At 39.1% G+C, this 25,166-nt stretch overlaps 1 protein-coding gene and 2 long non-coding RNA genes across 3 annotated transcripts in view; 2 read left to right on the forward strand and 1 right to left on the reverse strand.

The window, feature by feature from the left end:
• The window catches only part of LOC116688438 (uncharacterized), a 466,907-nt gene that overhangs the window by 178,423 nt on the left and 263,318 nt on the right, over positions 1–25,166 (forward strand). The gene's annotated exons all lie outside the window — the stretch shown is intronic.
• LOC116688402 (guanine nucleotide-binding protein G(i) subunit alpha-2) overlaps positions 1–25,166 on the reverse strand; it is a 60,717-nt gene that overhangs the window by 28,141 nt on the left and 7,410 nt on the right. The gene's annotated exons all lie outside the window — the stretch shown is intronic.
• Positions 684–25,063, forward strand: LOC116688435 (uncharacterized). The gene is made up of 5 exons (XR_004331774.1): positions 684–774; positions 13,484–13,490; positions 18,354–18,359; positions 21,821–21,830; positions 25,050–25,063. It is a non-coding gene; the product is annotated as an uncharacterized LOC116688435 (long non-coding RNA).

A 25,166-nucleotide genomic window follows, 5' to 3' on the forward strand; every position in this document is an offset into this window, starting at 1 on the left:
CAAGCAATTCTAGAGTGGTATAGAAAGCCTGCAGGAAGGCTCAGCTCGATTTGTGCCAGTTCTCATTATTATTCAACGAGCTAAGCTGCTTGACTTTGATTGGCTAACATTTATCCAACGAGAGCCTGGCTATCAGTATCCTTTACCCAGTGCTACTGGCCGAGCTCATGAATAGTAATGAGCTCAGGCTACAGGACGTCAGACTGACCAGCTTTTGTAATTGGTCTGATTTCTCCGCTCATTTCTTTTCAGTGGCTAGAGCTGACAGAGGGGGTAGCAGTTCATTTTTACATTCACTACATAAAACAAACACTTATTTCAAAAAATGAAAGTAAAAGTTTTGTGTGGCAGGGCACCATCTTTATCTTTAGTTTCTTTGCCTCACCGATCTACTGCAACTGGCTTCCCTCGCAACTCCGTTGCATCAACTGATCTCTTGAAAAATGTGTAGCCTACGCTGTAAATATTTCCTTATACTATTATTCTCGTACAATATACAGAATAACGATAGCACTGATACCTTACTAACATTAGATTGCATTTGTTAAGGGAACCTGATAGCTGATGTTAGCAATGAATACCAAAATAACAAAAAAGTAAAACTATTGTTACACTGGAAGGAAAGCTCCTTGAAACTTCTTGGAATAATACAGCCACCGTAGAAGTTAAAACACGCTCGGAATGGGAGGGGCTAGAAAGTAATCTTCATTTGGTTGTCATATACAATTTCACCACTAGATGGGAGAAATTATTATACAATGTAACTTTAAATATGTGTAAGAGAAAACCTACACCACACCGAGAAAACAAGGAGTAGACTAAAGTCATTCAGAAAACCAACATAACAGGGAAGCTTCAATCGATTAGAAACCAATCTGAGTCAGCCAATATTTATTTCACAGGATTCAATCATGCTCTTTAAATTAGCTGATGAGAAAAAATAAGTAAGGTCTCTCCCACTCTCATTTCTTTCTTGGCTTTTGCCCAAGTGTCTCTCCGGCCTCAACTCCTCAGCGCTGAATGGTAGCAGTGAAAACATTTGACAGCGCTGTGAGCAGAAGCGGCTACCAGGCGCCAAAAGCTATAATCACACCCCACCAGATGGAAAGAATTCATAATTGATGGCGATTTTTGAAATGTGTGCAAGGACAAAGTAGAGAGGCATGGCAGCCTAGTGAGCTTTTTGCAATGTGCTGTAACATCTGGGCCAGGCCTCATCGGCCTTGGCCCATAGTGCTACTGCAAAGCAAAATGAGCCCATCTCCAAGTAAAAGACAACTTTACTAACATTGATGTATGATGATTAACATACTGTATTAGTGATTTAAGTCCCAAAATGACTATTACTCCTTAACCAATGAAATTAGCCAGCTGCATTACAAGATAATCTCAGCTGCTCATTTGATCAAGGTGGTTATTAGTTTTTAGCAATTGATGGATGGAAAGTATAACCTAATTGCTGAGACAGTTTGGTTTTTTAAATTAATTTGCTCCCTCTATACACTTTACTGCAACTAATTTTTGTGTGTAGTCTGCATATATTTATATCAGTAAATAAATCTGTGCAATCAGGTTTTCAAGTAAACTTCACTTATCTTAGAACAATTACTGCAAAAAAAAGGCCTGTAAAAACACACCTCTCCAAATCAGACACTAAGATCATCATCTGTTGAAAGCCATGATGCATGTGTGTCTTTGTCCCAGCATCCTCACTCCACTTTGACGCTCACTTCCATAATTTAATCAGAGCGTACATCTTGCAGGCATCTGGTGAGGTCAGGGTTAAGATTGTGTTACATGACCTCTGACACTGTGCTGTCACCCTAGCCCGAGACAAAGACCTGGGATAGCATCAAGCGCATCGAAAGACAATCCTTTTGCATACACAAACACACATGCACACACACAAATACACGCACCAACTACATGCATATTATCCTTCATCTAAAAGCAGCACCTTGTTCTAGAACCAAGTTCAGACACTGAGATAATACCGTGTACAGATGCTCAATGTGCTGTGATGAAAAAAACAACAACCCTCAAACACGTCTTTGGAAGGATAAAGCAGCAGACAGCTTTGTTCACTGCACAAAAACATGTCTTTGCCTGTCCTAAACAATGTGACCGGACTTCCTGTGATTTGTATGTCATTAAGGCTGTGGGTTCTTTAATTTCCTTCATTTTAAATCACATTCCTCCTCCCCTTTAGTTTATCTGTGTTCTGTGCTTTACATATCTATATTTAATTGTATTAGACATTGAAACAGTGTAAAAAAAAGTATTTTACTCTTTCTATACTCTTTGGGCCCTATCTTGCACCTGCCGAAGCCCGGCGCAAATCCCAACGCAAGTGTCTTTGCTAGTTTAAGACCGAAGCGTTTGTCAGTTTTCCGTCCAGCGCACATGCCAATTAAACAGCAAATGCACCTGTGCCCATCTGTTCACCCATGGGTGTGCTGGTCTTACAGGGAGGTGTGTTCAGGTGCTTTCTTGGCGTATTGCTATCTTGAGGTAGCGGGAAGCGATCGCATCATTGACCAACAAAAACCTGGTTTAAAGTCAATAACACAGCATGTCATTGTTATTTTTAACCCTGCATTAGTAAAATGTGCATACACACTATGCTTGTCACACACACACACACACACACACACACACACACAAAAGAATGAAGATAAAATATTACAATGTGAAATAGTATTATTTTGTATATCTAGATATTTTATATTACATGGTATTTTGGTTACTGGCACTTTCACTTCACGCACAGGCAGATCAGTTTCCTCCTCTGAAAATCTCTTCTTTCAGCTTAGCATCATACATCATAATAGCAATGCGCCAAGGTACAAACGCGCCTGGCTTTTAAAAGGAATGGTAGATGACACTCTAGCAAAAGTGGATTTGTACACATCCTAAACGCAACTGTGCCAGGTGCTTCACGCCATGCACTTAGATCGGTAAAATAGGCCCCTATATGTTCGTATGTGGAAGTGCAATCTGTAGTTCGGGCAACAGGCCTGATTTCTGTTGGCCTGCGAGTAGGGAGTTCTGGGCACTGGTACGACGGAGGGAAGTTTTACATAATTATTTACACATAATACCAACATTGTTATGATACAAAGTTGGTTGAATATTGGCAAAGTATCCATTTAATTGCTCAGCTGTGTATCTGTAGTATGAGTTATTAAAATGTGATAGGCTGTTTTTAAAAGTTTTTTTCTCATATACAGTTGAAAGTTGTGCAATGAAAAGTTGAGTGTCCATGTCATTTATTAAATTTACAATAAGAGAACTGTAGTGACCCCTCCCACTCTGTGGGTGACCTATGCTATTTTTTCCTGGTGGCTGTTGAGGAGGCAGTCGGGGTGTGGCAGAGGTGTGGCAGGAGGATGAGAACACACCTGAATCCACTCCTCCTGATTGCCCACCCGTTTTCTGTTAAAGAGGGTTTGAGATGCAGTTTCCTCTCTCGCTCCACACAGCCATCAGTTTTTTTTTGGTTTGGGGTGTCATTTTTGGTTCCATTTTGCTTTCCCCACACTCACCTACACCCCCATGCACTCACTACACTACTGATACTACTGAAAATTTCTTATCCTAAGTATAATTCAATATGGGCTAAATACATTTGGTTTTAATGTAATCCGCAACTATGAGTGGTCTCCCTTATTTTGCCAGAACCAGGAGATGGTTCAAGACAATATAAGGGAGACCACAAATATACAAATGTTTTGTCACTGTGCAATGACAAAATTGGCCTACTGTTTGTATTGGGCATAAACAACTGAGACATATCAAAGTAGAGATAGGTGATATAAAGAAACAATATTTTATGATAAATCAATGTCGTCATTGCACCAATATTATAGGATTGACTTTTGGTGCCTTCACAAAAAGAATTACACAATGAGATGTTAAATAATCACAAATCACTAATTAAGCCACTCGCCCCCTGTCTTTGATGCCCTAAAACAGAAAACCAGGAGACATATTATTACAACAGATTACTGGACCACAGTGATGTGTCTTGCCTCATACTGTACGGTCTTGTGTCACCAAAAATGCTACTACCCACTCACAGGAGAAGCCACTCTACACAATCATTATTTGATCTTTAGTCTCCCTTCAAGCAGCAAAACAAAGCCTAGAGCTTAGTCTTTCTCTGGTTTTAGCACTCCACGGTCAAAACATCTGGAGCCTCCCAACAATTAGGCTGAACCACGGGAAGGAGTGCGAGTATATGATAGTTGATGGCAACACGTCATATAATGGATTTGTTCTTCTGATCTTGCACATTTCAGAAGAAAGGCCTTTTTTATTGACCATCAACTGGCAAAGATGAAGGAAAACAGGGACAAAGAGTGTGGTGGTCCTGAGTTGGGAGGCATCTGCTGCGTCATGGGCTATGGGTGACTGGAATATAGCCTACTGCTGATGCATAAAACATGCATCCATTAGCAGCGCCTCTCCTGCACTAACCTTTGTACTCAGACACACGCACACATGTACAGGCACACAGACAGAAGTATAGAGGAAAAAGGGTCACTAAATTATAGATTGGTGCATCAAAATATTAGCAAATAGATGTGGAATAGGCATGGTATAAAGATATGGAGGATATTAAAATGGTATGGAAAAACATGCTCAGTAACAAAAGCCAGATAGTGAGGTGTCATTTCCTCTCTAATTTGTCTATCCAATCATGTTGTCCATAGCTTTCTTAAGTTCTCGAAAACTCTCTATTATTTAAGAGTGGCATTTTTGTACTTTAAAGAATGATGTATGCTTCCTTATACAGTCTAAACAGAGCTTAAATGCTAACATATGCAACCACACAACACAAAATTGAACTATAATTATGTTAACAGTATCCTGTCAGATAATTTCATAACAATAATAGAGTGATGTATTCAACGGTCTTTGTACTAAAGATTTGTTTGTTCCTTTATGTGGTTGTTTGTTTAGATTCCTATTAGTTGCTGCAACGACAGTAGCCATTACTGGGGTCCACAAAAAGCATTTATAATACTTCAATGAACTAACAAATACTTCTAACAGACACAGAAACATGCACACATTATATAAATGATCATAGAAAGTAGGATGTGAAACAACAACTTGCAGAGACCTTACCAGATGAAACTGCAATGAACTATTTTGAAAGAGACATTTACTTGCCATTTCAGTAAGGGCAGTAAACCTTTTGAAACCATCTGACAACCTCTGCCGTGGATGCAAGTCATTTACAAATAACCAGAATGATTAGGTTTATGCACCTTTTTAAGGACATGGCAGTCCACAAAGTCACCAGCCTCCCGGTCTGGTCGGGGATAATTACTCCGGACTGAAAGGCCATCGATCAAAGAGCAGACGCATACAGGTGAGCAAGGCTGCCTGAGATGACTGGCCTTCTCACAGCTCTAAAAATCAGAAACTAGCAGGCCTTGAAGCCTGCAGACATGAAAGGCCTGACCAGACCAATGCACCTGACATGGCCGGGGCAAACATCGTCGCTCAGCATTTCTACTCAAGTTTACCGGAGACACTCTGAATCCAATTTAAAAACTTTCAGATAAAAGATGTTCTCTTTCAATATTACCTTTAAAGCTAAATATAAAGTTGAGCAAATAAAAAAATATTTTAAGGTTTTGTAAATACCATTCTCAAATGTGTGTATATTGAAGCATTCAGTAAAAAAAAAAAAAAAAAGAATAAAAGAAATTAATTTTCTAATCTTTTAAATGCTTGAACAAATGTATTTTCCTCAAATAATTCTAATCTTTAAAACTGGACTGACATTGGCATTAGGATTGAAAAAGAAGAACCTAAGTAAGTTCCTCAGGATTTTAGGGAGGGAAGTAAAGGTTTTTAGGATTGAATTTATGAATAACTTCTGTACTGCATAAAATTAAATGATTCCAGTTCAGTTTTAAAGCACACTCTCAACATGTATCTGCCCTGCTTTTGTTTAAGTCTTGAAAGGTTAATTTCTCAAACTGGAGACATCTTCCTAAACACTTGACAGATCCACATTTAAAAGAAGGATCTGAAAAGGAGTTCACTGAGAAAACTGATAATGTACTGTGTAAGTTACAATTGGCTACATGAAATGATGAATGGTGTGAAATCAACCAGTCTGAAGTGTGCCAGAGATTGAAAAGGAAGAGTCAAAAGAGTCTGTGATAAACCACAGAAAACAGACAGGAAGTTTATTCCATCTCTGTGTTGCCGTGTAGCAACCTAAAAAAAAAGCACAGGAAATGAAAAGAGGAGGTGAAATGGGAGGTCTCTCAACGATTCACACATTTTCCTCAGAGCATACAAGCCGATACTTGCTTTGCTGACATCTTTCACTGAATGAAATCATTTGAGATGACTTGCCACTTCATGAAGATGGTAAGGAAGTTAATTTTCTCAAACTTTCACACAGTTCTGATTCTGAATTTTCAGGATGAAAAGAAAATTCATGAGTTGCTGGTGAATAAAAACTCTTTATTCTGGTTCTTATACGGTAATTTAAAATGTATTAAAAGCTCGGTTGTAGCTTGGTGTTAATGCTTTACAAACCTATGGTCCATTACAGTAACATTGTTGAGGTTTAGTTGATCACCCTGAAAGACTGGTCATGTCATCCAGATCAGGGATGGACCCATACCGATACAGATTATTAGTACTGAATGAAACAGATAACCAATATTTGGAACCATTACGCATTTACAGAAAAAAAGAAAATTTAAAAAAAAAAAAAAATCAGAAAAAAAGTAAAAATTAAGATTTTGAAATGGTACAAAAATCCACAACACAAATCTTTGTTTTAATGGCTTTAAGCTATTATTTAATAAATTATACATTTTCAACATAATACACATTAAAAGATAGTCAGACAGTGTTGTGGGCTGGACATTAAGTTAGACTCAGAGGTAAGTGAAACCAGAGAAGAAGGGACATTCACAGAGCTGCAGCAGAGCCAAAGTAGCGCACTTTTCAAATATCAACTTTATTGGTTATTATCGGGCAAATGAAACGCTGATACAGATAATCTGCAAACTGCAAAAAAAAAAAAAAAAGGGCCGATAATCAGTCCATCCTCAATCCAGATCTTTAAAAAAAGGAGTTCCTCTTCTCTGGTGTGGATTCCATGGATATAGAAATGCTGTGTGATCGCAGAGAGGTGGCAAGCCTGACAAACTGAAAATCCCTTGTTGGTAAACAGCCCTGAGCCTAGCAATGAGCCGCTGTGTGCAGGAAATGTGTGCAAGCACCTTGAGATATTGTATCACAACATCACGGACGCTTATCAAGATTTCTGAATCAAAGCTATAATAATGAAAGAAGTGTGGGTGTTAACAGAGATTATATCCAGATATCCCTGTACCAGTTCCAGGTAAAAATGAGACTCATTGTGCAAGCACCAGTGAGAAACCTTGACATGATGCTGTGTCCTCACTTCCAGATGCTGTATTTAGTCAACATTTGTCAATCAGAAATTAAAAATGTGTCGCCTTACTTTACTAGCAGATTTATGATTTAAAAAAAAAAAAAATCTGTTCTTTGCTCGGTGGACTGTAACCAAACATGCATGCAAGGACATAACGTCATTGACATGACGTTTCAAAGAAACTTTGTGCTCTCCACCGATGGAGAATGTCCTACCTGCAGCAGATGACAATTCGTCCTCAGAAGAACAACCTTGAGTTGTCCTCACAGCGGGCTTACGTGTCAGCTGTCCACAATCAAGACATTGCATGACACCGTAACCAAAAATGGCAGGGAGGATTGCTGGTGACGCTGTCTACACAGGCAGTTTCTCGCCTTTGCAGATTCATTACAGATGCATTTCTCTTTCAATCATTCAAACCTAGTGGCTGGTGGACAGCGCACGTTTCTTCTACAAAGTGTACCAAAAAAGTGTTGTTAAACTTTTAAATAAAACTTGTATTTTAAAGGTTTTAGATAGGTTTCTAGTCACAGAATATCCTTGACAATTATTTTTTTGTGGCGTTTAGAAAAATTTCTCTCCAGATCTTTTTTCAATCAATGCAGGTGTTTCTAAAATCCCATATCTTGCATGAGACACCATGCGGGACTGCAGTTTTGCAATAAACACAACAGATCAGCAGACAAAAGGCTATGCACTAACCCATACGTCCCTGAACAATGCTGGTACTGATCACTTTTCTACCATTATGCCATGGAGCACTGTATACACAAGGAGAGAACTACAGGCGATGGACCGAGAAAGATCAAAAAGTAAGCAGTAGTTTAACTCTTGGATGCAGCACAAAGCGGCCCAAGTTTTAAAAAGTATACGTGTGCCTCGTCATCTATCCAGCACAAATAACTTTGGTAAGTCTCAACTTTACCAACTTCTGGAGTTTAGCACACAGACCCCAGGAAGTCTAGGTGTGTTTAAGGGCACAGCTAATGGGGATCCTATAATACACTAACTTAAACAAAAGTGTCACTGAAGTTGCCTCAGAGATTCAAGACAACCCATCTGTATTAGTAACAGTCAAGTACTGGCAGAAGGTGCAGATCAGCATCAGATTAGAAACGTTAATTACCTGAAAAAAGACACAGCCACAGTCAGACAGTTAAGAGGTTTAATTTCGATATCACTTAATACCACAAATTAATTTTACAAGGGCTGAAAGAACTGTTAATACAGACAGTACCTACATGAAGGTCAATTCGCCTCCACTATTGACTTTCCTAGGTATCCATTAGGGCTGGAGATTTCTTTTAATATTTTTTACATTCAAACAAAAGTCTTGTAACAGTTAGCCCAGGGAGAGTGAGCAACTATCTAAAGAAATGTCAAGCGTGATAAAAACTAAAAATACACTTATAATGATTAGTTTCCATAAGAAACATGACTACCACTGGAATACTAAATGTAGTAATTTTATTTTCAAATCAAAGTTCTTTTAGCGGTTAACATTTATTTTTCATTAGTGTGGACTAAGTCTGGTAGGGACTACACTATTCCAGCTAAAGTTACAGGATGACTCCATGAAAAAAACACATTTGTGCACTACAGTATTGAAAATGTAGGCATAAATCAACTTTCTCTGTGTACCCTTGCTGCATGTGTGATTGTAATGCTTGTGACTGAGTGAGCACTTCACAGGAATACAGAGCACCACCACTCTCACAGAGACCTCTTGTCTGTGCACATTGCCTCTGAACCGGCATGTCTACCAAAGCCTCGTTGCAGCTTTGTTTGGCTTGCTTTCCTTTTGTTTATTCGACTTCCTTTCAGGTTCCTCTCGCTGCAGCTGACCAGAGAGATGGTCCCAGACTCCAAAGGAGGGAGTGAAAGAGACTCAAAAAAGTGGGAGATAAACAAACACCAGACAAACAAGTGCTCTGTAAAGTGAATCCAGTTTAGAATGGGACCAGTGTCATTGATAATTACCAGATGACATGGCAGAGAAAAAGAAGCTCTTTGAACAGTACTACTATCAGTAATTTTGCTCAAGTGCTTTATGTTCGACAGTTTAAGTACAAACATCCGACAAAGTCAAAGTCCTTTCTCACTAAAAAATAAACTGTAACTGTGATTGAAACAACACAATGAAAAACAAGAACTTTCTTGTACTTGTTTTAGCAGGTGTATGCAAAAACTTGCTAAAATATGTACAAGAAAGTTCCTGTTTTTCTCAGAGGAATGTAAATGCCATTAACACCTTAATATGTTGAGATCAACTGACTAGCATCTAATTAACCCATCTGTCACATACATTCCACCCTTATGGGACAAATGGAAATGTCGGTCTTCAAGGAATCCAGTTAATGTGTTTAACACCAAACTTATACCACATCCCTACATTATTATAACATATATGAATGATGGCCCAAACTATGAAAACAGGACCCATGTCAGAATACACATTTTATTATAATTATTTTTTAGTAAATCCGACATGCAGGCACACACAGTCACCTTCATTGCTGTAAGTGACATCCTCCCAGCTGGTTATAGTGCCAAAACAGACCTGTTTGCTTTCAAAACACACTCTGCTCCAGTGATAATCTCCATAGTAACCAGAGAGCTGAAACCCTAAGCTATCTGGAAATTTCCACACGTTAACAACTACAGTTCACTGAAGCCAACGTGCACGAGACATCAAACATTGGGTGATGACCAGATTCATTTATGAAGTTTATTTCATTGTTTTAACACTGTTACGCTAAGAGCGAAGCCTCAAGAGTTGACTCTGAACAACGAAAACATTTCCTTGACAATGCAGCCTGGCAACAGGGCCCGCTGGCTTCATCCAGGAGATGGCCTAAAGAAAAGGTGGAGATAAGGTCTCTTTGCTAAGTGCATTTTACTGTTTTTTACCGGTATTTATCCAGGGTAGATTCACAGAGCATGAACGCTATTTTGCAGAAACGTCCTGCTCCACATTCACACTGGAAGCTGCCTACTAAAACCGCACTGATCTAAAGGCCACTGGGCAGCAACAGTGGAGAGTGGAAGGGTTAAGGGTCTTGTTCAAACCAAGAACTTAAATGCAAGTGGTCCTCTTTCACTTCCCTGCTTTGATCTATTACAACTTTTCAATCAAGCTCTATTTAGGACAGCGCTGTTTTCCAAAGACTGACGCTGATGCTTTGTCTGTAAATGAATATTTGTATTACAGCAAGTACTTTTAAGTAATTTATATTTACAAGTGTATTTTCTTCACCCTTCAGGAGGACAACAACGCTGATGGCTCACTGCTTAAAGGGGAAGTTGGCCTCAAGGGAAAAAATAAGAAACAGAAAAAGACATATTTGCAATGACCCAAAATGCTAAACTCCCTCCTCTTTCCAACACGGTCAACAGGAAGTCAGAGCAAACTGCAGTAGCTGCCCTTGAGGTCAAGCTGAGGCACAGAAACACAGTGCTTCAGGGATTTAAGTGTCTATATTCCATTAAAGGTTTTATTATGCACAAAAGTCATATTATCCAAAATACGGATATATCCAAACTATCCAAACTGAGGATTTGAGGAAATAAGTGACAGCCTGGGAAAAAAAAAAATTCAATGTGAGGTTCTTTCGCTGACTTCCAAATACTAGTCAGAGCTTATGAGAAGGTAGAAACTGGGGCAGAGTGAACCCAGCTGTCATTCAGTTTCATGCCCTGCTAGTTTCTGCTGATTTTAGAGTAGAGGAAGAATACAAAATTCATTTTTTTCAGAGGGTATATCTTTTTTGTTGTTCTAACTGAGTAGCATTTTCAGTGCTGAGAAATGAGAATATATATGCATGCATTGCATGGTTGTAAATAAACAATTTGTGCCACAAATATGTGTTTGTTTCTCTTTGCTGGACAAACAGAAGATCTTACAGTAAAGGAAATTGATATTTCCTCTTCTTTATACCAAAAAAGTCCATAAACTAAGGGTCTATTCGTTTGAATAGTCAATATTGGTAGAATTCATGATCCCTCAAGAGCATTGTACTACAAGAGACTTATAAGTCAGACTATAGCTTCTATACATCACAGTAATCACAAAACCGGAGAGAATGATTTAGAATGAGCAGAATAAAGCTGCACTGTGAGAGCACCTCTGACATGAGGACAGATTTGATGTACAGTGTAATAAAACCAACTTTGCTATAAAAAGGTTTGTGTAGTGGTCCAGAAGGTCAGTCATTTATAACCAGTGAAAGTACCAACGTTTGACAACAATGTATAGATATTGAAGATAATTTAAAAAGGCCGCCGTCTTGCTTGAATTCATGACTACATTTTCTGCTAAAGAAATAATACCTAATGGATCACAAGGTCACAGTTGAGGTGCCACATGTTTGGTGTAAGCCTTCCCTTTGTTAGAAAAGAAAGTCCAGAAAACTAAAAGATAATAAGCAACAAACAAAGTATTTATTTATTTAATGTATTTATTTGCTTACCAGTGCATCACATTTTAAAAAAGGGAAATTAATTTAAGCTTAGTATAAAAGAACATCAAGCCAGACTGTAACCATGTTGGCTGTCTGCGGGTACGGTGAGTGGTGTCTTAACTTTTGTGTATAGCATTACAGTCCATAGCTGATGCCCTGCTGGTGTTCATTCAGGCAGGTATCTTGGTAAATGACTGATGTGAAAAGCAAAAAACTGTCACATGAAGTTTGTTCGTCCAGTACACTCCTATTTGCACTAGTGTGTGTGTGTGTGTGTGTGTGTGTGTGTGTGTGTGTGTGTGTGTGTGTGTGTGTGTGTGTGTGAGAATAAAAAAAAGGAGCAGCGCAGCACAGATTAAATCCAGTATTAATGTCACCATAAACAGACTAGACCCAAGCAGCTGAGTCTCGCCATCTCAGCTCCTTAATTCTTCTCACTTTTCATGTAAAAGGTTATAGTTTGATCCTCTGAAGAATGTTGAGTTCCTATCCCTACCCTCATACGGCATTACTGAAACATTTAGCTCTTTTCCATCGCACTGTCCTCTGTGGCAAAAGTGTCTGAGGAGGGAAAAAAAAAAAAAGACACTATAGTGCGTCTTAGTTAACAACCAGTCTGTCAGTATCTTCTTAAAGGCAATGGTGAAAGCTAGAGAATGACAAAACTGAAAATGAGCCTAATTAGAATAAAGTATGAAATCAGAGGGAAGAGTAAGGCATCAATGGATTGTTTATTTTGGCAGCAGCAGCTCAGTGCAATAAGTCATAGTGCTTCTGTGGTCTGACCCCGCTCACTTCCTGCCTTAAAGGAAACACGCTGCACAGTTCCAGCCCTGCCCTTCCTGTTCACACACACACACACACACACACACACACCACACACACACACACACACACACACACACACACCCCACACACACACACACACACACACACACACACACACACACACACACCACACACACACACACACACACACACACACACACACACACACACACACACACACACACACACACACACACACACACCACACACACACACACACACACACACACGTTTTATCCTGCAGAGTATATATCATCTGCTAAAGCAACTTTGAAACTCTAAATTTAAAAAGAAGTTTTGAAACTGGAGACTGAACAGCTCAAAACGTGCACTGGTCTGCCTTACGCTTTCCAGACTGCCAACCCAAACTACCTTGTCTTTGCTCCTGAACCACAACATGATACTAAGCCAATTAAAAAGCTGAGACACCGAGCATGGAAAACATCAGAATTACACAAGTGCCAGGGCTGAGTTGGGCAGTAATTGAGAAGACACTGTTAACAAAACTGTCCTCCTGTGAAGACAAAAAAAGATGTATTTATGGTCCCCTTGAGAAAGCAGGGAGGCCCTCCCCCATGCTGCTGAAGCCAATAATCCTTTATTGTCTCAATGCCTCATTTCCCTTAGTCTTTAATCACACTTAAGTGGAAAGAGCTGGCCATTTTACCTTAGCATACCATAAACTGAGCCAAAAGGAACCAAATCCTTATCTTTTGAATCGGATCTGATATTTCTTTGCATGTGGATGCACAGAGAGTTGCAGAGTTACACTAAATGTGTGCAGTTTTCAAAGAGGCAAACAGAAAAAGCAGCAAAACAGGAAATCAACCTGCAGCAACTGGCAGCTTTTGTGGGCAGGTTTAAGTCAATGCATGGCTTTCTGCCTTTGGTTCAGTTTGCTTTTAAGGACAGACCAAGAGAAGACTGATCCATAAGCAGATACAAAGAAAGTCTCTGAGTCACTGTCTGTACACCGATTGTTAGACTTCAAATGTTAAAAATATGAACAGTACTTAAAACGTTAACTGTTTACTTTTGCTGGAAGCTGTAACATTCAGCAACCAGCCTTCCACCAAACTTTGATCATTACAAAAAAAAATCACAACAAACAAACACTATAGGTTATTTCAGATATACAGCCTATAGTAGGAAGTTTGCCTCAACAGGCACTACAGTTAAAGTGGCACACAAGCATAGCAAGCCATGCTCCCTCTGCCCTGTTTTAAAACTCATCTCAGTAGAGATGAGTTTTAAAACAGCTAGCTTAAAACAGCTAGCTTATCTTTTTAATTTAACTGGCATAGCGCAGGCAAAACATACAGCGTAGCAATTTAACACTACAACATTTATTATAACTTCTATTCTCCCCTTAAGCTCCTCCCTTCACAGTACTGTCCATCATTCCCTTCTTTTATATTCCTGTTCAGTTGGAAGACACCTACATTTGTGAATTCCCTTCTCATCTTTTTTTGATTTACTTTTCGAGTTTGTTCCACACACTGCAGCACATTAGTCCTTTCCTTCACATTTATATTAGGATTCTCAGGACTGGGGAAAGCTGAGCCATTCCAGAGCAAGCCACCATGTTTCATACACAAACACACAACTGACAGGCAGCTCTTCCAACTCTAGCAGCTTGTTGAAATCTCACAATAAAAAACAACACATCAGTGAAGATATTTGCATTAAGTTCTGCCCACTATAATTTCCAGTGACTTGTGTTTGTATATTGCACACTGCTATAGTGCAAGCAGATCTAGGCAATGAAAGGCTGCTTTATATAGCCCATTTCCTCAAAAGGGAATTCAAAGTGATTTTAATAAAACATTAAAGAGCTATTAAAAACAATTAAAAACATGAATTAAAGAGAATATAAAAAAAACAGAAAAAAGTATAAGACCGGTATAAAGTACAAGAATAAAATCAACAATTGCTTGATTTAAAAAATGCGGCATCAAAAAAAAACAAACAGTTGCAGCGGACCTGTAGTTTTCTGGAAGTTTGTTCCAGATGTGTGGTAGGCCTACATAAAAACTCAACGCTGCTTCTCCATGTTAAGTCTGACTCCAAAGTAGGGCTGGTCATCGTTCAAAATCTTTCAATCTGCCAATTTCAATACCGGTTCCTTAACGATACTTTTTTTGATACCATATGTTTAAAAATCCATTTCAACATTAACAAAAATACATTAAACAGAAAACTTTTATTTTCTACCTTAATTGTGAATCCAAAAAGTTTTCAAAATCAAAAAATGTGGTAACACTGCTCACTCAGAGTAACATTAATAACACTGGCCAGTCAGATCCTCAGGACTGGTATCAGTCGCAACTGGGCCAAAATTAACAACCAAAAAAGAATATGAAGTACCATAATGACAACTAACAAGTTCAAAGGAATGTAATAGAATTGCCTTTTTGCTGTAGAAATAAAGTTGCCTTGCCTTACAATCTTAGCCTGTCAGTCAGTCATCAGGGCATAGGAATCACTGTTGTGCCTACTTGTCTTAGAGGAAGTGTAACGTCAACAGCACCGCAACCGCTTTCGTGTGTGGTGTGTGTGTGTGTGTGTGTGTGTGTGGTGTGTGTGTGTGTGTGGTGTGTGTGTGTGTGTGTGGTGTGTGTGTGTGTGTGTGTGTGTGTGTGTGTGTGTGTATCGTGCAGCCCCATGATATGAGGAAAAGATGTAATTGTGATTATTTTTGACAGACTTTACGACGCTGATACTGCGATATGATTACCAATATTCGAGGGAATGAATATTCTAATTTAAATGAAAAAAATTAAATTCATTACAATGTGATTTTCTTTTACTGTAAATGTACATGTATATCGTATGGGCTGAAATATGTGCAAACAGAAACTGAATTTGAATCATTTATAGTAATTAATAAACTTGAATAATTGCATTGAAAAACTGAATTTGAATCACATAATTTGAAATTGTATTGTTAAATTTGAATCATTGCAATGAAAAACTGAATCTGAATAGTATAGTTTGAAATGGAATTTAATCGTTTGGAACTGAAATCCAATAAAAAAAAAATATATATATATATATATATATCTTTGGTAGGACTAGTGCTTTCATGTCAGGTCCTTCAGAGGGTAGGTCGGGTTCCTCTGTTGCATTTGGAGAACATGTAAATGGAACAGGCTAGCAAGTGCACGTCATTTGTGCACACTGCATTTCAAAACACTGGATGAAATGGTTGTGGAACTGTGAACTGTGCTGTTCAATTTTTTTGTTGAAATGGAGAAAGGTGAATCATCGTCAGTCTGCTTGCAGGAGGAGAATCTACTGTCAGCAACTTTGCCCGCAACGTGTGATGGTAGGTAACATTACCAACATTAATAGGCAATTATGTAAGCAATAGTTGTTATGTTATTTATCCCTTGTCAATACATTAAAAACACGTGAGAGTTCATGTTTGTAGTTGTCATAATACTTAGCGGTGAGGAGAATTGCATTAATTAATCTTAATTACACTAAGTTTAAAGTAGCTAACAGTTTACGTTAGCTTGTAATTTTCTGCATACATGTAACATTAGTTCATTGTTCCGTAGCTTCTAGCTTTCAAACAAATGAGGTTCAAAATATGATCAGCAACTACAAGGTAAATGCTACCAGCTAATGAGCTACAACATGATATACAGTAAATTGCAACTGAGAAAGGTTAAATAGTACTGTAGACACACAAGCTTCAACCAACATATAAAAAGTCATAATAACACCATTGATAAACACCCACTAACACAGTAAGACAGATGTTAGTGTGTTAAATGGTCAACAGTTGTCAGTTAAGACCATGATGAAGAAACTACACCACTACATTTGCATAAAGTTCCTTCGTGCTTAAATATGCTTGTGATGTCTTTTTAGAACTTGCTACAACTCGGCTACAACTGATAAAACACACCAATTTCTAAATCTCTGCTAACTTTACGCATACAGTAACGGCATATAAAAAAAAATGAAAATGCCACCGGACATTAAACTTTATTAACACAAATGGCACAAAAGACAGCAAATCAGCTAACAGCCTAAAGTTAAATGATATGTTCAGTTAGCGTAACATTAGCTATATGATGCATCTACCTTATTAATATCAATTTGTACCAGCATTAAAGCGTTTAGCTTTAAATGAATGTAATACATTAACGGGGATAACAAATGTACAGCAAACACTAACATTCTGCAAACAGCAAACATTCTGCTTCTTTGCGCTTACGTCCACCAATGTTTGTTTTTTTAACAAGCCGGCAAAGCTGCGCGCATTGCATTGTGGGTGTTTCCAATTGTGAGAATTGAATGTGAAGATATATAGAGTTGAATATTCATTGATGATCATATTTTTATTGAATTTCAGTTCCAAACAAATAAATTCAATTTCAAGCTATACTATTCAGATTCAGTTTTTCAATGCAGTGATTCAAATTAAACAATACATTTTCAAATTATGTGATTCAAATTCAGTTCTTCAATGCAATTATTGAAGTTTAACAATTCAAATTCAACTATAAATGATTCAAATTCAGTTTCTGTTGGCACATACAGTATTTCAGCCCATAATATCAGTTCCAAATATCTGTAAACGAGTGATAATCCGTATCCGACTTGAAAAACCAGTATCAGGCAGTCCCTACACCACAATACTTAATTGAGAATGGTTTGACACATATTTTGCCTTTAACAAAGATTGCATCTCCTTGAGGTATGGATATTACTGGTCCATATTGCAATTTTGATAACATTGCGATTATTTGTGCAGCCCTAACCCTGGGAATAGAAAGCAGACCTATACCAGATGACCTGAGAGGGATCTAGGGTTAAACATCCCAATGAAAAGGAGAAAAATCACTGCTAGGCCAATTTATCATTGTATATGAATCCACGACCAAAACACAGGTACCACTGAATGTTGGACTCTTGGAAAACAACAGTGGTCTCAGGTTGTCCTTCCCATTATAGAATTGCATACAAGAATCATCATGAATTGAATTCATTCAATTCATGATTTTCGTGACATCATCATCACTAATATAAAATAAACACTGATATAATACACAGCATGGACAAGAATGTACAATTCAGCAACCTTATGTTAACAACATACCGAACATGTCACCATCATCATTTAACACACCTGTTCACTTTCACATCAGCCGTGGTTTTCAGTTCATTGCACAAGACATATTTGAACATCATTTATTTTCAGCTTGTACTGTGGCACATTTTTCTATTACTTCTTTTTTGGCGAAATGTACAGTTGTCCAGTTCAAACATCTTACTAACTACACACTTACTTTTAACCACACATATTGAAACCAAAAAGAAAATGGCGGGGGAAAAAAACATGAAAAGTTATCCCTTTTTCTGTCTGCATTTAAATAAAAACCTGATTGCGTCTAAGTCACAGCATTAACAGGGCTTCACTCTAATGGAGCTCCAGCCATGTCTGCTCATTCTTGGTTTAACATAAATAGTTAACAGCGACCCCTGGCCCCACCCTCCCTCTCTCTGTTCTCCTACTCAGTATTCCCCGGCTAAAAAGAGCCTCAGTGTGGGAGCGCACCAAACTGAGGCCCTACAGAAAACCACATAATTACAAATCACAATAAAGCCCTCAGTGATGTGTCCCTGCCAGAGGCTCAGCTGCACCCTGCTCTGCTCCAACTCGAGGCTTTTGCTTACAGCTACACAGCCCCCCTTCCTCAAATACTCTCTTTCAGTGTGCTAACCCATGCCCTCCTTTCCTACCTCACCCCTCTCTGTGTCTCTTGTGACTGCTGTAAATCACACCCCCCTCCAATAAATCCTCTAGAAAATACTCAGGACAGCAGTGCACATCAGCATTGTTTATGCCATTTGTGGAAAAATGCACTGTTGGGCACTTTAATTATGTATACATTGGTATTATGCTCTTAGCTCTGCAATAATCCGTTTCCACACAAGTTCATGTACAAAAATACCAGGAAATTAAGCTTTGGTATCAATGGACAGTACCAGAAACACTAAAGAGAATAATTTTACTTTCGAGCGCTAAACAGAAATGTGTGTTTGTAGTAAAAGATTTGTGCCAGAACACTAAAAACCTAATACAGTGTAATACAGAGCTGAAGCTCCAGCTCTGAGCAAACAAACCAAAGCCAATCATTAAACCATATTCAAGTGTAAGGGGCAAATTTCTCTAGTGAGTTAAAAGGTCATTATTGTACAATTATTCTTACACGGCACCAGTGGTGGTCGGACATTAGGGTCACCTTTAAAGAGAGTCACTTGCTTAAAACAGCCATGCTTGTTAATGTGAGAAGGCAAGGGGCAAGATTAACCATTGCTCCGAATGATAGCGTAACCAACTTCAACTTGTAGACACAAAGAAACACCACTAAGGAAAGCTGCAAGGACACAGACAGGGACTTGACTAAAAGTGATAGCATTTAACTTTGTCCTTAGTTGAGTCCTCGGGGTTGGAAAGGAAAGAACAATAAAATATGTTACAAAAACAACAACCATAAAAATATACTGACATGTTTTGAAAATGTACTCAACAAAATAAATCAAAACCTTAGTAAAAACATTCCATGTACTTATTCTAAAGTACTATTTTTGGGGGGAGCATTTTAGGCCTTTAGTTGTGGAGAGCTTAGACAGGAAAAGGGGACAGAGCGGGGGCAATGACATGCAGCAAAGGGTAGGACTGCACAATGAATCAAATTTGAATCACGATCACAATTTTGGCTTCCCACAATCAAATTTGCGTGATTGAGTGATATTTTAAATTTGTCATTCCGTTCATTCCATATCTCATAGAACGCTCCGGTTTTTTTTGCAAAGACCATCTACCGCTCCGTAAACCACTGTCTGATCATTATCATGACAGCCAGTCAGAGTTGTTCCCTGAACCGCACAGCTTAGTTTCTAGATGTAGACAGTCACAGAGGATAGAGGAATGGGAGGAAAATTCCACAAACCAGTAAATGCAACATTGTGTCCAGTCTGTGTTGTGTTTCAGACAACAGCAGTGACCAGTGCTAGTTAGTGTCTGTTAGCTCACAGGGCTCTAGGGTGCGAGTAACATTTTTCCTCTAGGTCGCACCGTTGCACCTAATGTCCTCATATCCGCTGCCTCTCCACAAACAAAGCCATGTTGTTTATATCAATATGGTTTAATTTTGCGTTACATGACCCATTTCTTCTGTAAAGCTGTGCCTGTTTGGATCCCTCCTCTTAATCTCCACGCAGCCCAGCCCCCAATCACTCACACACGAATCCCAGCAACATGTAGACACAGCGGCAGCCAGTCCACACTTCTGACATTTGTCCACAGTTTTAATTATTATTAACACAGCTGTATATTGTTAAGCATGAGAGGCAAACCTATATATGTACCATTGTTTCCGCTGGTAACTCTGCTATTGCGGCGGCCACGGCAAAAAACACAGAACAATGAAACTAACTTCAATTTGTGGAGTAATAGCGTGTGAGACGGAGCCTGCCGGACCTGAGCGAGAGATGTGGCCCATGGCCAGAATATCATAGTTCACAAAAATGTAGCGCAGTGACAATACAGACACACCACATGTGTAACTCTGCCGACCCACCATTCGACCCGTGCTGGACCCAGTCACAAAGAGTCAGCCGTAGTAGCCAAGCAGCCAAGAGTAGCATATATGTCCATCGCACTCCCTCTCTCTCCCTAGCTCTTTTAATCAGTTATTGTTGAAAACAAGTGATGAAGCTTTCTCTCTTTGTATATATATCCTAGGCTATTTATTTTAGATAGATAATTTTCATTTACATGTGTTGGAGCTGTATGTATGTACAACATACAACATAAGAGGAATGTAGCACAATATGGATGTGAAAGCAGTTAGAAATAGCCTATGTAACAATAAAATTAGTTTTGATTAAAAATCAACAAATAATCGTGTAAATTAATCATGATCTTACTATTGATCAAAAATAATCGTGATTATCATTTTGGCCATAACTGTGCAGCCCTAGCAACCACCGCAGGTGGAAACCAAAACAAGAGCCACTGCGTCAAGGACTGAGCCTCCATGCAAATTAATAAAACAAATGATTTCCCATGGGTTGAAAATGACAGAATTAGCCAAAAGGCTATTTCTAATCTATAGTCGGCATGTTAACATAAGCATTGGTTTGCAGCACTGAACAAAAAAAAAAAAAAAAAACAGAGGGAAGCCAGAATGGTACTAAGCCTTATGGCGCATTGTGTTTTCAGCGGTGCGGATCCATACAACGTCAATGTGAATGGATGCAAATTTGTAGCACAAATTGTGTGACGCAGATGAGGCAACAATCGTGGCAATCGTATATTTGCGTGAGTTGAAATATTTCAAATTGAGTGAGGAATTCAAGCTAGCTGTGTCACGACAGCCTATCAGCGGTTACATTCTCCTGATTTCTGTCGTTGTTGAATCAGAAATGGAGAAACACATCATTGTAGCTGTCTGTGGGCACCCAGAGCTCTGTAGTACATCCCTGTTTACAGAGACCGGGCAAAAAAGGACAACCTGGTACGTTCTGAAATGATGTTTCTGTTGTGTTAATGGACCAGCTACAATGTTAGCAAAGCCCTGACATATATAAACATCATTCAGAAAACAAGCATGATGTTGTTATTTTGGCGTAATATTTATCTGTTTATTGCAAATAAAAAATCTGTACCTCAAGTAGATCACCAGATGTAACGTTTACTTCCTGGAGAAGGCAATGAAATTCACAGTGCTCGTTTGTCCTCGGCATGATGTTATTAATCCAGAAACAGCACCGTTTAATTTTCCAACAAATCTAAAATTTCCACAACAGGTACAACGCAGCATGAGTGGTTATTTCAGCCATAATGATGACGGAAAGAAACACTGTTTCCCCAACCCACTGTCTTCAAGTGTCATGGCAATACAGACAGCATGTGCTATGAGGTCATGCTATTAAGTAGTAAATTGCTCTACTTTTGTTGCCTTTACTGTGTATTTTAATTTTAATTCAACATTAGTTTAATGTGCTTTAACTCTCCACCTACTAATAATATTTCCCTCATGGGAACGTTTTTTTAAAAACTGGTTTTAAGTTGAATACTAGTTTGTGCATCATATTCAAGGAAATGTCAGGCTGCCTTGCACTTGCCAAATTGTACACCACACGAAGGCTCTCTATAACACACACACACACACACACACACACACACACACACACACACACACCACACACACACACGCACACCACACACACACACACGCACACAGCACACGCACACCACACCACACCAACACACCACACGCACACCACACACACACGCACAGAAAAAAATTCAACTGAGTAACAGGCACTACCCAGCCTGCGTTACCAAAGATTTTTTTTTAAGTTGAGAGCTTGGTATTGGGTCTTACACACATTTCTCCATTGTGCCCTGCTGCTTTAAAAGTTTTTTTGTTGTTGTTTTTTTTATAAATGGGGTGGAAAACAAAACACACCAAAACATATTTTATGGCTCTACTACATTCTTCTGAAAATATTTCTTAGCATGAAGGGTGTAGTATAACAATGATGACTGTGTATTATGTCTAAAACATGAGTTATAAGATTCCCAAAGTATCACAGCTTTTCAACACTTTTTTTTTAAACTCCACTCATTGTGAGCAGACACAAAATTCTTTTGGTCAGTTTAAGGGGTATTAAGGGGTGTGTAGTGCATTCATGTTAACAATGTTATCCTTACTGTGAAGTCTGCAACTTGCACTGTGTAATTCAAACATTGACCAATGAATATCGTTAACACTGTGGTCTTTTTTTTTCATAAAAACACAGGGTTTTTTATAAGCTTTGAGTAAGACTGGTTCAAGGGCATCATTTTTGTATGTTAAGAGTCTGTGACAGACAGTGGTGCCTACAGTCTGAGGATCAGAACCTGGCAACTGACACAGGATGGGTGTGCTGGTTTCCTCAACTAGCCAAACAAAAGACTCACATCTACTTCTTTTTTGCATGCAGCCAGCTGAAAGAGGAAGTGATAGGCTGAAACAGGAAATGACATCAATACATAAGCATGGCAACAGTATGGTATCATCTCAGTGACCTAATAAATATCTACTGTTAACCTCATTAAGGGTTAGGCATCTAAACTGTTCCCTCCATCTATCCCCTTCACATGGGCCCCTGCTGCTCAAGTTAGGTTAGGCACCTCACTTGATGCACTGTCTCCACTCTGATTAGCACCAATAGAAGCCAGAAGCAGCTGAAAGCCAGCACAGTGTGACAGATCAAGTGAAGTCCAAGGTAAAACTAAATCTGACACCGCAAAACGTTACAAAAGTGAAGGGTACGTTGAGGGAAGAGAATACAAGCGGTCCACTTCTTCCTGTACCTCTGGTAGAGTGACACCTGCCTTTTTCCCTGCTTTCTGACAGCTTCACTACATCATCAGATGTAGCTCACCTGCATCCGCTAGAAACGGCCTGCCTTGGTTTCTCTTTCTGCACTCTTTTTGCTCATTCTTTCAAGTTTTCTCCTCTCTCCTCCTAGAACACATGTGAACAGCAGTTATACAAAAGGAGATGAAGAGACAGTGAATAAAAACCCTGGCTGCACTGTGAACAAGTGCAGCACTGATATAATTAAGTGAAGTCTCCCTGTTGATCATACGGACATGCTCAATCTTCCACTTTAGCCCACTTTATTATCTCATGAGCTATTCTACCAGGATTTGTTGTCAATTTAAATGATCCTCTCTTTTCTCCCCCCCCCCCCCCAAGTCCTGACCACTTCTCCTCCAAGACTGTAAAATGTACCAAATAGTCAAAGTATTGAATACTGGAGCAATGCAAAGCAATTGCTGTGGGTAACATTTTGACATGTGGCTGTTTAAGTGTACTTTAGCTGGTTTTAACATATAGAAAAGGCACAAAGCTGAGAGTGCAGGCTGCCCCCGGGGGAGCCCAGGATCAGCAGATCTTCTACTGTAGAAAAATGACAGGATAACCCGATGCGAATGGAGGGGAAGTGAAGTGAGCTCATTTCCTATAATGGCATGAAGGAAATGGATTTTGTGTGTGCGTTTGTATATATGTGTGTGTGTGTGTGTGTGTGTGGTGGGGGGGGGGGGGGATAGCTGTATCGGTGTTTAATGGCATGATCAGACAAAGCAAAACCCCACCCCTTAGTTCCTAATCCCCAAGGGCACATGGAAAATGTAAGCAAAATAAAGAGAGGAACTTTGACATTTCTGGTGATATTATTTGAGGGGGGGGGGGGGGGGGGGGGGCGAGGGTCATGAACTTGTGGAGTGAACTACGTTTTTTCAGGACCCTAGCACAATAAACAGCACTACAGGGAGCCCTGTATGGAATTTACACAATAATGTCAATCAGGCGTGGGTTGAAACTGGAAAGTAAATGTTTTTTCTGGCCCTCGGGCAAAATATGGAAGAAAGCCATAATACTTACTGATGTGCAGGAGCAGGTCAGTTTATCCAAAATACAAAATATACAAATATCTCTTACTTCTAGTGGTATCTAGTCATACAGATGAAATCTGATTTTTTTCACCCAGGTTTTGAGATCTCACCTCCTGACAGTTCTGCAACCACCCAATACAATGCAGGTGAAACAACTTTGTTTGTGGTGCTCACATTGTTGAAAGATAACATGTCAAACAGTTCATTAGCAGCATGTCTAACAACAAACAAAGCCCCAGTTACTCAGGAATAATCTACAGATCTCACCTCCTCACCACCCTCTGTTTTTTTAGTTTTTTTAATCTTTGATAGGAAATAGCTTCTTTTAAAAAGTGAGGTGTGCCATTTGTCCAAAAATAACCAAAATTACAGAAATTATATTCTGACAAAACAAACTGACAAACGTTTTAGAATTTTGAGCTGAAAAAGAAATGCCATTTACATTCAGTGTACCAGGCTGGCTCTGGAAGTCTCAATGGAGGAGATCTGAAAAACTCAGCAGCTTGAGTCAACTTATATTGTATTATTACGTGCATCCCGCATGGCTGGATACCCTGTGATTAACTGGGAACTTTTTTTGTAATTTGGGTGAACTGACCCTAATTTGTACATTCTGTTTTAAGCCTATATATCCTTCTGTCTCTCACTAAGACAGCTATGCATTTTGCAACAGTTCCTGTGTCTGTGCAGGGCTGTCTGCAGGCCTACATGCTGCAGTATCTACTTCCTCCTCCTACACACACTATCGGAGGTAAAGGGCATGCACACAGACAATTAGGCTTGTAATCTGTTCCTGTGTCATACATCCTCACACTCTGTGAGGACCAGAACCAAGGTGAATCCGGAGGGTTGGAAATATATGAGTGGTGTGTAGAGGTAAAATTTGAGGCACTTGTGTAGGATTTTCTAAGCTATCGTATTTTCAGAGCAGAGAGGATAGTGCAGCCTCGTCCCTGTGGACTCA

This window comes from Etheostoma spectabile, chromosome 4 (assembly GCF_008692095.1).
Source record: "Etheostoma spectabile isolate EspeVRDwgs_2016 chromosome 4, UIUC_Espe_1.0, whole genome shotgun sequence".
Taxonomy (NCBI): domain Eukaryota; kingdom Metazoa; phylum Chordata; class Actinopteri; order Perciformes; family Percidae; genus Etheostoma; species Etheostoma spectabile.